Here is a 14,351-nt window from a genome sequence, read left to right as displayed (position 1 = left end):
TGGCAACTCATTGCGCCGTCACGCGCGGCGCGGCTGCGTCATCGCGCCGGGTGACCTGCCCTCTGTGCCGCGTCGGCCAATGGCGCGGCGCGGCGCGGCGGGCCAATGAGCGGGCGCGTCTCAACGACGGGAGGGCGGGCGGCAGGCCGCGCGGGGATCGCAGGCCGCACGGGCCATGGAGCGCGGGGGCAGGAGGCGCCGCCGACACAGCGCCAGCGCCGGCCCCCAGCTCTAGCGCCCAGCGCCCGCCGCCCCAGCGCCCCGGCCCGCGCCCCTCCTCTATGCGGCGGGGCTGGCGGAGCCGCAGGCCCCCGAGCGTGAGGAGGCACCGCGCGCCGCCCACGGGTAAGGGCTGGGGGGGTGCGTGTGTGTGTGAGTGAGTGTGATGGGGGGGTTGGAGGCAGCTCCGTTTTTGGGGCGGGGGGGGGGCAGCAGCTCTGTGCGGGGCTTGGGGGGAGCTGAAATCCATGGGAGGATGTTTTGGGGGGGGGAGTTCATGGAGGAGACGTGGGGGGGGGAGGTAGCAGTTGGTGTGGGGCTGGGGGGGGGGCAGCTCCATGGGAGGTTTGCGAGTTGAAGGTAGCAGCAGTTCTTGGCTGGGGGGGAAGGTGGGGTATGTGGTGGGAGTGGCTCCATGGGGGCTGGGGGGGTTGGTACCCCCATGGGGGGCAAGGGGCAGCAGCAGTTCATGGGGGGGGGGGTGTGTCGGAGGGGCGTGGGGGGGGAACAGCCGCATGGAGGGGCAGCATCAGCTCTTGTGGGGGGGGGCAGCTCCATGGGGAGGGAAGGGGAGCAGAAGTTTGTGGGGGCGTAAGCAGCGGGTGCATGGGGGAGTTGGGGGTAACACGCTTGGAGGGGGCAGCAGCTCTGTGGGGTGGGGAGGGGTAAGCAGTAGTTGGGGGGCAGCAGCTCCAGGGGGGGTAATGGGTAGAGCAGTTGATGGGGGGGTTGGGGGGGGGAGAGCAGCTCCTTCGGGGGGGGTAGGAACACTTGGTGAGGGAAGGTTGTGGGGGCAGCAGCTCCATGGGGGTGGGGGGAGGGTAGCAGCAGTTCTTGCTGGGGGGGGCAGAGGCTCCATGGGGGTGGTAGCAGTTCGGGGGGGGGGCAGCTCCATGCAGAGGGGATGAGGGGTAGCAGCAGTTTGCGGGGGACGTCGTGTACGTGTGGGGGCAGCAGCAGCAGTGTGTGTGGGGTGCGGAGGAGCCGCAGCTCCTGGGGGCCGAGCGGGGTGGGGGTGCAGCGGGGAGGTCGCGGCAGTTCACAGGGGTTGCTTGTGCTGGAGGAGAGGGGGTAGCAGCGCCTGCTGGAAGGAACAATACGAAAAGTTGTCTGAAATGGTAATTTCCGTTTCTCATTTCATCATCCCTGGGTAGGCGTTAGCTCTGTGTGTGTGTGTGTGCGCGTGTGTGTGTGTGTGTGTGTGTGTGTGTGTGCATGTGCGCGCGTGTGCACACGGGGGGGATCGAGTTGATCTGCCTGCAAGCCTGGCTGAGCTGCATTTATTTATTTATTTTGTATTTCCCAGTTTAATCTCTAGATTGCTCGGTGTTTTTCCCCCTCGGAGAAGCCTTTGTGCGCCGGGGGAGAGGGCTGCTCTGCACCCTGGCACCTTTGTGAAAAACAGCTGCACTTCTGCAGTCCAGAATTTACCACCCACCCCCAGCCTGCTAGATTGATTGCATGTTTAGAAAGGCAAATCGTGCCTTCCCCCTCCAAGAAGCCTGGAGGAGCTGAGCCCTTCAACGCCCTCTGCCCTTTCCCAGAGAGAACAGCTGTCTTGTGGGGGGGGAGAGGGATTGAAAACCAGTCTGTTCATTGAGACACAAGGGCTGGTGTGTTTACAGACTGGCTTCTGCTCTGAGCTTGTAGGTCTGTTTTGATATCCAGTTGCAGGAAAGGCTCCTCTCCCCTCCCCCTGCTTTCTGTATGGCTTTGTACATGCCATGCTTACTTACCAAGGACGTGGCCCTATAGCCAGCCAGTGTCCTTAAAACTAAATTCGTCCTCTCGGATTAGTCCAGAAGCTGGATGTAGATGGGATACCTTTGGCTGTTAGATTGAGCTGTGAAAGGGACACCACGAACCTAAAAATGACATATCTGTCTGAATATGTTGTGATGGCTGTAGAGTTATTGGTTGCATCTTAAATTAACCTAGATACTATCTCTGGTCATTTTAAATATTTTTCTCTGTTCTTCTAATTTGCCCATTTTATAGCACGTTTGTATAAAGTCACTTTTGCTGTCTCTTGCCCTCCCTTTTCTGGAGTGGCAAAGGCCTTTGAATTACCAACAGGGGAGTGCAATAGTCTTTATACACTTAAAACACCAGTATCATCAAACCCTAGATCTTTGTTATCTCTTGGTTTTAAAAATAAGAAGTTGTCATTGTCCCCAGGGACAGGGGCATCCCAAAACTAGAGGCATCATTGGACCCTTTAAGTGGTCACGGTGATGGTGGTAGAAATGTGTAATTCCTGCACAGAAAGTGAAACGAGACCCATGGTTGACTTCCTTTCTGTCTGGTTAGGGAAATTCTTAAGTGCCTCACCTCGCCTGATTTGCCTATGAAGCATTCTTGTTGACGCGGTGTGACCTGTTTTCTCATTCTGTGGGAAGAGATGGGTCGATGATTCGTCTCCTGTTGGGCAATCTGTATTTGTGCCTGCAGCTTGACTGGTTTGGAGCCATGCAGATGCTGGTTACTTTTAGTGCGTCTCCTGCATAATGAATCTCGGTGATTGGCACCTCTCTTAGCTTAGTTTGTGTGCACACCTCCCCAGAGCCAAGCTCTGTGCATCTTGCTGTGTCCCTGCTGCTTCGGCACTCGCTGGCCTGTGCAAGGGGATTTTTTGCTGTGGTTCTGCTGTTGCGCTGAGGGGCTCTGCAATACTTTCCTTGTCAATAACGAGAGAATTTCTCTCGCTGGGAAATGTAGCATTGGAGGAGGTAGGTCCAATGAGTGACAGTGGTCCTCCACCGGAAAGGGAGTGGGATCCGGCCTAACTTTCAGGACCGCGTGGGCTCTAACCTATCCTTTGCTGGCTAAGTGAGCTGAGACTTGGTGCCCTTCAAACCCCAGTGAAATGTTGGTTTCTTTTTCTGAGTGGATGTGGCTAGGCTTGGGCTAGATGAATCCCAGGTTAACTATGCAATGCAGAGATATTCTTGATAGTGAATGTCTGAGGAGGTCTAATAACTTAAATCTTAGCTCTTTTGGAAATGTGGTAGGTGTTTTATGTAAAGCACTGCCCAAGTTTTGTTCTTCTGTTCCATATCTATATTTAAAAATCTAAATCTTTGGCTGTTTCTGTTTCACAGTATTGTGATCCAAGGGATTCATTGAAGTGTTTTTGCCTTGCTGTGGTGACTTGGCTTTGTGTCAGTGGTGATATTATCAAAGTGTTGAGTTGTGTGTTGATCTTAGTAGTGTTTAGCTGTGAACCTCACACTTGAAAATCACATACTTCTATTTTGCATTTGTCTGCTGCCTTTTTCTTTCTTTCTTTCTTTCTTTCTTTTTTTTTTTTTTTTGGTAATTTAATAAGCAGGTTCTTGTAGCTTTACTCTGCCAAGTTGTCCAACAGGAATATTGCTTTTGGGGGTGTGAAAAACGAGTAGAACTTTCCCAGTGAAGCTTCAGGTTGGTTCTTGTAGGTGGTAGAGACCTATTCAGATTACTTTATTGTTCAGAAACAGCTTAATACATTTGGGGAAGAGGATGACATAGGCTATATAATAAAGTGCACTAGAGCCTTGTGTAGCACTCTTTTTTTTTTTTTTTTGCTGTTCGGTGGAGTAGGCAAACATGTTTCTTTAGTGTCAGTGAAGACTCGTCACTTTAATTGCACTGCACTGGCAGGATGCTCTCCCTGTCTTAGTCAACCAGATGGACTGCTTGCAACTGGTGGTGATTGTTTTAACTCTAATTATAGCATGGATGCACAATGACAAGGTTTTCCTGCAAATATATTGACTTAAGTAGGCACTAAGATGGATACTTTTTCAGTGTTTAGTCTGTGTTTCTTTTAAGCTTGGCTGCTTTGTGTGTTGTCAGGCATAAGATTGGAATATTAAGACCTCTTTGCTAGTATTTTCTAACATCTCATATAGGAATAAGGCAGGACATTTGGAAATGGCTAGGTCTGACCACAAAGTTTTAGTTGCAGTTCCTGCCACAAGGTACACAAATGTTCTAGGTTCATGAAACAGGAAATTAGGAAAAGCCACGTTTTCAATATTCTCACATTGTGAAGAATTTGCAAGGCTTAAGCTGCTCTTATGCCTTTATATAGACATATCTTCATGGAGCTATTTTCAAGATGTGGCCTTCCTAGCCTGACAGTTCAATAAAAAGTAGGAAGTTCAAATTACTCTGTGAAAAACTAGCTTCTCAGAGGAAGTGAAAGTTGAGGGGTTCTGATCTTAGGAGCATGTTTAAATGGATGAGAATTTTCTAATGGTTAAGCCCATTTCCCTCTCCGTGGACTAGTTGAGTTTCAGGGGTTGGGATCTGCTGTCGGGCTGCAGTAGGTATAAAACTATCCCTTAGCACTGATGGAGTATAGCGGTGCTCCAGTGTTCGACAGCACCAGTGGAGAGACAAATCCAGGCCATTTGGAAAATACGGACATGGTAGCTATTCTTCTAATGGCAGTCTTGTTGGCTGCCCTGTTTTTTTTCTCCATTATACTGGTGAGAGTGCGGTGTGGACTGCTTGTCCACTGCCCTTGTACCCTGTATGAGAATTAGGGGTCTTCCACCCCTAGGAAGGGGTTATGGGCAGAGAGAGGCTGCTCTCCAGCTGAGATTGTGGCTGATGTTCCATTACAGATATGTTTTTTCCCTGTCTAATTTCAGAAACCTTGAACCAGCCTGCCTGACACGTTATGGGAACAAGTTTTGTATGCAGCTTTTAAACATGTCCTTATAAAGGCCTATATTCTCTCTTGCAGTGTGTACTTTTTTTCCTAGGGCTTTTAAACCTCTCCAGGTTTGCATGTCATCATGTGGAAGTATGACTTCTCATTACCCTTCAATGTGCTCAACCAGCGCTGTATAGGCACTCGGCACAAAATGGATTTATGCAGCTGTAGGCTTTTATTGCAGCGTCCTTAATCAAAATGTCTTGTTTCTTGCATAATTGTATTCAAGGGGGTGATGAGGCTGGAAAGTTGTCAGTGCCTAGGGTTAGAGTTAAGGCTGCCTGAGAGATTCCAGTACTTCCTTGTTTTCTCAGACTGATTTGAGAAGCTGACAGTATTTTTGTACATCTTCTTGCATGCAGGTTTTCAGATGTGTGTAATATTTGCTCTGGCGTGTCAAAGCCTGTTGCTGGGTATTGTCTCGGGGCACCCTTCCATTTCTGTTTTGACCCAGGTGGTGCCAACATGTGATCCACGCAGCAAGTCTTTACAAACCTACAAAGCCGTTCAATCCCTTGCATGGCAACAGAAGATGAAAACCTGTCCACAACATAGTGTCTGTGCTTGCCTTTTTCAGGCCACTTCAATCTGTGCAGCCAGCTTCTACCAGCTGAGTGAGCTGTCTCCAAATCTGCTCTAATTTTTATCCTGCACGTAGGATGCTAATCCCATAAAAGACCCACACCTTTTGGCAGATGAAACACTGCTGTTTCTTAATTTATTTGAGCAAAATATTTTTATAGATGGTATTTAGTTCTGTGGCTCCAAGGGTAACACGGTCTTTACTCAAAGAAGATTTTGCTTTGATCTGACAGCTTTCAAGATTCATTTCCACTCATTGAGCTCCATTAAGACTGCTACACTCGTGCCCTCAGACATTTTCCCTTTGCATGACTCCTCCTTGGGATGCTAACATATCTGTGTATTAGAGTTCACTTTAATAACCAAGATGAGTACATTGGGAAGCAAAAGGGAAATTTTCTCAGTGATGTCAGGATCTTCTACCAGTAATCCAAATCTTACAGTTCTGTCTCTTTTTTTCTCCACCTTTCCATTTCCCTGAAGGTTTCCCAAAGGTTTTAGGAGAAGTTATGGGGAAGCTATTGAATAGTTACAAAAGCGAGGAAAGATTATTATGTGGAACTCAGATAATTTTGGGGAAGGTTATAAATGAGCTGTGGGGCGTGCCAACTTTCAGGAGAAACATTAAACTCCCCACATAGCTCAATAAGACACTTCTCTTGACTCTGCTGTGCTGGAATTTCTACGTTTGACACCGCTGTACTTTGTCATGTCCCCTTCGGCATTTTCATCATTCCTTTTGCCCTTTTCCCCACTCCTGTCCCGTGAGGCTAGCAAGCTGATGTCACCTGTTTTAAGATGGAAGGATGCCTTGAGCTCCTTTAAGAAGCTCTGTTGTCTGGGCCCATCTGCTGAAGCAGATTGGGGATGACCAAGCAGTATGTGCTGTCAGTTGAGAGGCCTCTGCTCTCATTTTGTCACTGTCCTCACTGAAACCTTGGCACTGCCGTTGTTGTGCAAACTCTCACATGTGAAAAACTGGCCTGGGTTTTCTTGATCTTTACAGGCACAAAATCCAATACATCCATTTTCTAGCCAGTCTTGGTTTTGTTTTCCTTTTCCCCCCTTTTTTCTAGCCAGCCTCGTCATGTGAATAAGTCTTTTAATTGTTCTGCTCAGTGCAGTAATGAGTGTGAACAGAAGCCAAATATGCAGTGAGTACAGGCTTAGGAGTTAGCAGACCATACCCCTCAAATGAAGAGAGCACGTTAGCTTTCAGTACTACAGAGAAAGGACTGTGTGTGAATTGGGTCTCAAAGCCAGAAGAAAGTGTTGTATTTTTTTTAGGTCAGAGTTGAAGTCACTGCCAGGGTGAGGATGTGAACTGCATATTACTGTCTGCATTGTCCCTGCCATTTGGATACATGCAAGACTTAATTTGCAGTTCTGCCCTTGGCATTCATACACTGAATTATTTATCCCTCAAAAATCTGCAGGCAGCCTTTTCTCTTTTTTTAACAAAATCAAAATCTATCCGATCAGTATTTTAAAATAAAATCTCATCATAAATAATGCATAGTTTGCCTATTTTTAGATGGAGTCGCGGTTTTCTAATAATTCAATGTTTTGTGAAAACATTGAAACACTAAATGAACTTTCCTGGTAGTTGTATTGAGCTCAGGCCTGTTGATTTTCCCCCCCCCCATGTTATTTTTTTTATTTGAACTTCTGTTTTTTAATAGTGATTAGAAAAATGTTTGGAGGAACTGTGACCTTGGAAATGAAGGGGAGGGACATGAAGTTACTATTACAGAGGGTGTGTAGTCCTAATATGTGGTGAAGGAAATTTGACCGTTTCTCCCTACCAGAGCAGGAGTGAGCCTCTCCTGTCTTTTACTTCGCCTTTCGCTTGCCCCATGGATAGAAAGTGTTGAGGTGATTCTTGTTTTACATCAGATTCTGACCCCTAAGTGTTAGCTTTTGTACAGAACTGCCATGGGGCATTTAAACGAGTGTGGTTAATGATGCTTTGAAGGAGTGCTAGGATAGGCGTTATTCACATTTTTAATGGTATTGACTGATTTTTTTTTTTCCCACCCCCCCTTGTTATCTTTATATAGAAAAATTCTAAAATAGGCTTGTATTTAGAGCACCTAGTATGAAGTTATTCAGTAAGGGTGGGGCAGAGGGAGGAAGAGACTCTTCTTTTGAGAAATGAACTACCCTCCCTAGGTAGCCCATTGTCCCTTCAGTTAGGGTTTGACATCCTGTGCAGCAAGAGATGAAAAAGCTCATTGTTTTGCAAACATTTTGCATTGCTTGACTATGTCTCACTAAAATTAGTGATGAAAGGATGTGCCGATTTAAAAAAAAAACAAACCAAACCAGATTCTTCACAGTGTGGTTGAAAGGATTCTTTATTGAAGGAATTATGAAATAGTCTGTGAGACCTCAGATTATTGAGGTTTAAGATCCTTCATTCCCAGCTCTGGATGCCAACACTGTTGTTAAAAATAACAGATCACACTGCAATGACTTTCCAGTAGCAAAATGAGCCCTCCCACCCCCCAGTAATGTGAGAGTAACTTAACCAGTCAGTAATTCAAAGCTGCAAATGCTGTACCGTGCTTACACCATCACGTCTACCCTAAGGCCTGGTCTCTGCATGCAAGCTGCCTCCTTTTTGTGTGTATGCTGGCAGAAAAGTACTAGCAAAAAGATGGGTTTTGCATATGGCCCTAAAGATATACTGACTGAATTTATTAGACTAGGTGGAAGCAAGTGAAAAGATCCAAGAGGCCTGTATGAAGAATGCCCTGTTGACTGGTGCCTTTTTATGCCAAGGAGATTGCAAATCATGCAGAAGGAAGTGACCTCTTGGGTAGAATTTATGGGTCTCCACCTCTTGACATAGGCTTTAACTTAGACCCTCAAACTGGTCCTTGTAATAGCTCTGTATACATCTTGGGTGGGATTCCCTGGGAGGGGGAGTACTGATTATTTGCATCTTGGAAAAGAATAAAGTCCTAAGAACAGCTCCATGTATTCCTGCTAAGGTCCCTGGCCTACCGAATAACACCTCTCTCTCCTTTGGCTCCAAAGATGGATCTGATGGCCTGGATACTGAGGTTGAGATTCCCAAATCCACTGTCCAGCTTTGAAAAGATCAGGTGGCCTCTGACCTCTGCAGCCAATGCAGGTTCAATGGCAGAGTGGCTTCCCATTCAGGATGCTGAGGATTGAGGAGGCTGTAGGCACAGATGTGCTGAGAGTCCTGTGGTCACCACTTTTGCAGCCCTACTTGGGGATCCAGATTACCACCACAGTTAAATGTGCATCCTATTCCTAGCCTGAGTTTGTCTAACTTCAGTGGCCAGCCATTGGATCTTGTTAGGCCTCCTTCAGTTAGATTTAAGAACCTCATCTTGAAAATCTTGCCACAGCCCTTTATATGTGGATCAAGTCACCTCTTGGATAAACTGAATGGATTGAGCAGTGGCAGCCTTGCTCTGGTGCATTTTCAGCACCAAAAATCATTCTTGCAGCTCAGTGGCTTTCAACCTGTGGTCCATGGACCCCTGCAGGTCCACAGACTGTGTTGAAGAGGTCTGCTAAAAATGACCGTGATCAATCAGAAGTATGTAAATAGCTACACTTACAATCCAAAGGAGTCCACACCTCCATTGGAAACTTTTTTAGGGATCCACAAATGTGAAAAGTTTGAAAACCACTGCTTTAGTTCTTTTCTGAGCTCTTCTTGCTTCCTCAGAAATGGGCAATAATTGGCCAGATCCTTGGCATAGTTGTTGTGGTTTTGTTTTTTTAGCAAAAACTATACCAATCCTCTCTGAAGAAGGCTTAAAGTATTCACTAATGCATCTGGTACTTACCTTCACCCCATAAAGGTCTTTGGTGCCAAAGTTCAGCTTCTTAAAATTTTTCCTAGCTTAGTAAGTTAACAGTGGCAAAAACTAAGGCTTGATGTCTGCACTTATCTTCCCCTACTGAATATTGCTCTGAATATCACACATGCAGATGGCTTGCTCTGAATCTGAATGATTATTTGCCTTCAGCATGGCTTCCGAAAGAATTTGCTAGGTCCCTGCTGGGAATGGGGTATTCAGTGAGATGCAGATGTGGTTGGTGCTGTAGGGAGAATCTCTTGCTGCCTCTGGGCTCTGTAAAGGGCTTTTAAGACATTCTTCCTAGTAGGTCTGTAATAAATCTGAAACTCCTCCACTTCCTGGGGGTGGGAGCAGGAGTTTCCTCTCATCCCCTGCATCCTGAGCCCCTCTGACTTTGGCATGGTTAACTGGAGGCCCTCTGTTATAACTCCAGCATCTTTTTGAGCCATCTTCCCTTTGGAGGAGCTCAAATGCAGAGGTGCCGAGCTTGTTCTGTGATATATTTTTATGGGTGTTTTTGTAGTGTGCCGGATGCCATGTTAGTTGAGCGCCGCATTTTTTTTTTTTTTTTTTTTAAAGTGAATTCAAGTAGGCGTCCTCTGAGGGGCCCAGGGGCTGCATAACAGCAGGGAGGGAGGGAGGGCTGAGGTGCTTGGATGGGCTTATGCTTGAACTCCTCTTCAGCGCCACCCCCTTCAGCTCTGCTCCCTCATGGCTCTTTAGACAAGCTGCCTAAGAGCAGCTGTGGGGCCAGGTTTCTTTGAAGTATGCAGAGGTAGCTGCCCTGCAGGCCCCAAGGTTCATGCTGCTGCCTTAGTGCCTTCCCCATTTTCTAAGCCAGCAGCAGAATATTGTGAAAAATGCCCCTTGTTTCCAGGGGCTATTGGAGCTGAGAGCTAGCAGCTGAGAAACGGACTGGCGCGAGCTGCAAGGGAGGCAGGAGGCCACCGTGGCTACTTTTTGCAACCTGATGAAACCATCAAAATCGCCAAAGTCGGGTATGTCGATTCCTGAAGTTTGTTTGTTTCCGGCCAGTAAAGAGTGTAGCTTCTTTGTACCCCGATCACCAGTAGTTTCTGTTTTCATGACAGAATTCAAGTGTTTTACAGGTAATGCAGCAAATGTTCCAGTGCACCGATTATTTTAGCTTTGACAATAGACCTGACTCTTTGAAGATGGGTTCTTAGACCAAATCTACTCTGTCATGCAAGCGTTAAAACTTGCTTTGTCAGTAGTCCTTGCGGTTTGAGCTTTTAACGTTTTCAGTATGCAAACGTACTAGCTTTCCATTCTTAGGAAATGTGTGGAACGATGCATGCATTTCTAATTTTTGGTTTGCATGTTTTTGTCAGATGTGCTGTTAATGGAATCTGCACGTGAATTGTGTGTGTGATGCAGACAGGTTTGAAGCTGTTGAAGAGTGTGTGTGTGTGTGTGATTTGAAGCTCCTGCAATGAGAGCTCTGTCATGCTTTAAGTTCCTAAGAGCAATCAATGCCTCCAGGTAAATTCTTGGATTAAACAAGTCTGAGATTGGGACTGGTACAGTGCGCTAGTCTATTGTGGATTGAGAATGAAGTTCAGATCAAGACTTTGACACAGAGTGCTCTTGTCAAGACATTAGTTTCAGTTTGAAATGGAACGGGTATCCATGAATAAAGAATAGAGGTGTCCATGCCATCAGTTGAATGGTCCCGAATTGGACTTGCCCTCAGAAATAAATGCTTTCTAAGGTTTCTTGATGGGGAGAAATGCAATCAGTCCTTCAAAGTGAAGGCTGCCTAAATGGTAAAAATCTAATCAATTGAATTGCAAACCTGTTTGTGGTTGTATGCATTCCTGCCCCCCTTTGTTCTAGTTTTGCCCACACCTGACTCGCTTTCCTGAAAAACCCCATCAGTGGCACCAGCATGGAGAGTGCTGGAGCAAGCCTTCTGTGTTGATCGACCCAGTGTCTACTTCCCACCTGCCTGTCTCCATCTATTGTGTCTTGTCTTGGACGCTCAGTTCTTTGAGTCTGGAACGGTCCTATGCCTTTGTCCTGACCTGAGCAGCAGGTGGTTTTGAGCTGTGAGTGAGGCTTCTGGACCCTACAGTGAGACAGTTAAACATGGACCAGGCAGCGCCTGAAGCTGGTCTGCATTAGCACAGCCACAGCTGGCAGGAATCGTTCAGAAAAAGGCTAGTGCAAACATAAATAGACTTGTTCCTCCTTTGGCTTTGTTCTCCGGAAGTAGCATGGTTGAAAATACGGACCCTGCTTTCCAATCTCTGAGAGAGCTGGAATCTTGTCCATCTCCTGCTAAATCCTCGGGACGAAATGTCCAAGGATGCTGTGCGGTTCTGGATGATTTTGCTTGTTTTGCCCTGTGCTGCATCTGGATGTTCCTATTCCTGGGGTCTTTTCTGGAGGGTACAGGTTTTTTTTAAATCTTCCCTGCTAGTGTTTACATCCATCTGCTGATGGATGTGAAAGCTGCAGGCTGTCTTGTCTTCACAAAGATTCTGTGTGATGGTAATTACCGAGTGTTAGTTATTCTATGGTAAGAAAACCTCTTCTCTGGTATGGGTGCACCCTGGAGAGCACATGTTTCCTTCCTTGTGACCAGCAGGAACCAGGCCTATTCCCTACTTGGCTCAGATTTCCTGAAAGAAAAAGCACTACTAAATGGAAGGGACTGTGTGCCCCTTTGGGATCCTCCTGTTTGGGGAAGCAGATTGTAGGTGGTGCCTTCACATGATCACAGATTATACCTCTTCAAACACTTGTCACTAGAAAATACACATTTCTTTTACATGCTCAAAAAGAGTTCTTGCTTGTGTAGAGAGAACTTTTTCCTCTTCAGGATTGCAGAAAAGTGCCTCCTTTAGCATGGCAGCTATTGGAGGGCTTTAAATAGCCCTAGCAACTGCTACGTGGGGGTTTGCAATTTTTTTTGTCACCCTCCCCTTACCCCCTCCTCCAGTCTTACGTCTAATCTCAAGGAGCTGTTTTCACTGCGTGAGAGGGCTCCACATTTCATTGCTCTGTAAAATGTGGAGGGAGCTCTTTCAGCAGCCAGGGATCTTGGGTTGTATTGATATTAGTGACTAAATTCACTGAAATGGTATCTGCAGTGCTGCTGTGGGTTCTGCAGCAAGTGATCCTAGGGGAGGTGGATGGAACATGACTGGAATATATGCTGTCAGAGGCAAACTTGGTGTTTTGTAGGTAACGGGCTCTCCTGTGTCGCTTCTACATTCCCGTGGAGCCTTTAATGCAGCTTGCATTTTATCATGCAGAATGTGAATGACGTGCGTTTTGCATAGCTGCATATTTGCAAAATGCTAATGCAGACACATGTCATGACTGTGTGTCGACACATCCTCTGCTTCAGCAGTCAAACCTCAAGGAAGGAAGCTTACTTTAGTGCTGGCCTGTGAGCAGTTTTTTTATGCACAGGGTGGAGTGGCTTAATGAAGAACAGTGCAGCTTTCCCACTATAGTCAAAAGTTATCTACCGGTTCTCATCGGGGTTTGTGTGGTGGGTGGGGAGGGCAGGAGCTATTCAAATGCAGAGGTTACTGGGAGCATGCATAGTGTGGGTTCAAAGGGGCCAATGGAGTGTGTACTCGTTTCCTCCGCGCGCCCTGGGAGCTGGAGACAATTGAAAGAAATGCCTCATGCGTTCCTCCTACACTTCCTCCCCAAGAAAACCTGCACCCATGTTGCTTAGCAGTCTGCCAGTTTTTACATGGGAAGAAGCACTTGGCAGGGTGAATTGTGAAATGTGTTTGCAAGAACTACTTAATTACAACTGGCATTTGAGACTGCCTAAAATGTGGTACTTTAGTGTGGAAGAGAAACCATAAAATAGGTTGTAAACTGATTTTTATCATCTCTTATTTTGGCCTGCCCTGTGCAGGGTGCACACCCAGTTAATTGCTTCAAGAAGATGACTTGATTCTCTCATAAGACTCAAATCCCAAGTAATTAAACTTTTTACATAATACGGCTTGGTTTATTCATAGCTCAGAAGATCCATTCCTTGCTGACGGCTCGTGGTATTGCCAAAGCAAAGAGTGGGAGAATTTTCCCTTAAGTATGCGGTGGCTCTGGCAGGGTATTTGGCACCGGTGGCTTGCTGTTTTCCAGCTGTCTAAACCGAGACACCAACGAACGCAGGAGGAATGAAGCCCCGGTGCAAAATGTCCAATGTAACCTGGAACGTGAAAGAACTGTAACTAGTTAAAACAAGTCGTCATTCCAGCTCCAGCCGAATCTCTATAAATATTCTCAGTGTCTCAACCTCTCAAATCAAAACGATTTCTTCTGGGATGGAAAATGCAGGTGTGCGCTCCCGACTGCAGCCATGAAAACGATAAGAACCGAACACTCAATTAGTACATCTTGATAATTTCTGAAAAACTTGTTTTTAAAGGGTGTGTGCATTGTCTAAGACTCTATCTTGAATATTGTTGTTTCTCTCAAGTGGTTAGGAATTTTTTTTTAACTAGCTGAGACGTGGTGCATAAATTGTTATATGTAGCCTTTTACATTTTTGTCAACATGTAGGCATGACTTTAAGCATTTTATCCAGAAGTGCCTTGAAAATGTTGCTGCATTTACATGTACTGTCATGGAGAATAATTTTCATTTAACCGTAGTTTGCTTTATATTTTCTCCCTGGTTGCTATAGAAACACTCCAATGTGGGACTGACTGCTAACAAGAGCTAGGTTATGCATTGCCTTTATAATGGACCTCTGTTAATCACGCTGCAGTTTTCAGTGAGGGAACCATGATTATTTGCAGGAGGTATTTCATTTATAAAACTGCAAGATGCCTGTCGTACTTAAGCACCTTTGAGAGAACTAAATATGAATCCGTTCTGTGTAGCTATAGCTAGGTCACAGGAATTGGCTGGTTATCATCAAGTGCTTGGTTTCAGAGCCATTACTTTTACTTGAGGATTTGAAGCATCGTAGGCTACTTGTATGTGATGCAGTAATCATGTTCTTT

At 46.2% G+C, this 14,351-nt stretch overlaps 1 protein-coding gene across 2 annotated transcripts in view; it reads left to right on the top strand.

The window, feature by feature from the left end:
- The first annotated feature begins 146 nt into the window (after window positions 1-146).
- ANKRD11 (ankyrin repeat domain containing 11) overlaps window positions 147-14,351 on the top strand; it is a 187,363-nt gene continuing 173,158 nt past the window's right edge. The window contains exon 1 of one of the 2 annotated variants that reach the window (XM_014600269.3): window positions 147-345. The gene's annotated coding sequence lies outside the window, so the exon portion shown is untranslated. Of the gene's footprint in view, window positions 346-10,273; window positions 10,350-14,351 lie in introns of those variants that run through there. The other variant, XM_059713968.1, reaches the window with a different exon arrangement.

This window comes from Alligator mississippiensis, chromosome 10 (assembly GCF_030867095.1).
Source record: "Alligator mississippiensis isolate rAllMis1 chromosome 10, rAllMis1, whole genome shotgun sequence".
Classification (NCBI taxonomy): Eukaryota; Metazoa; Chordata; order Crocodylia; family Alligatoridae; genus Alligator; species Alligator mississippiensis.
The sequence above is the reverse complement of the archived record's forward strand: the minus strand, read 5'-3'. Positions and strand labels throughout refer to the sequence as shown.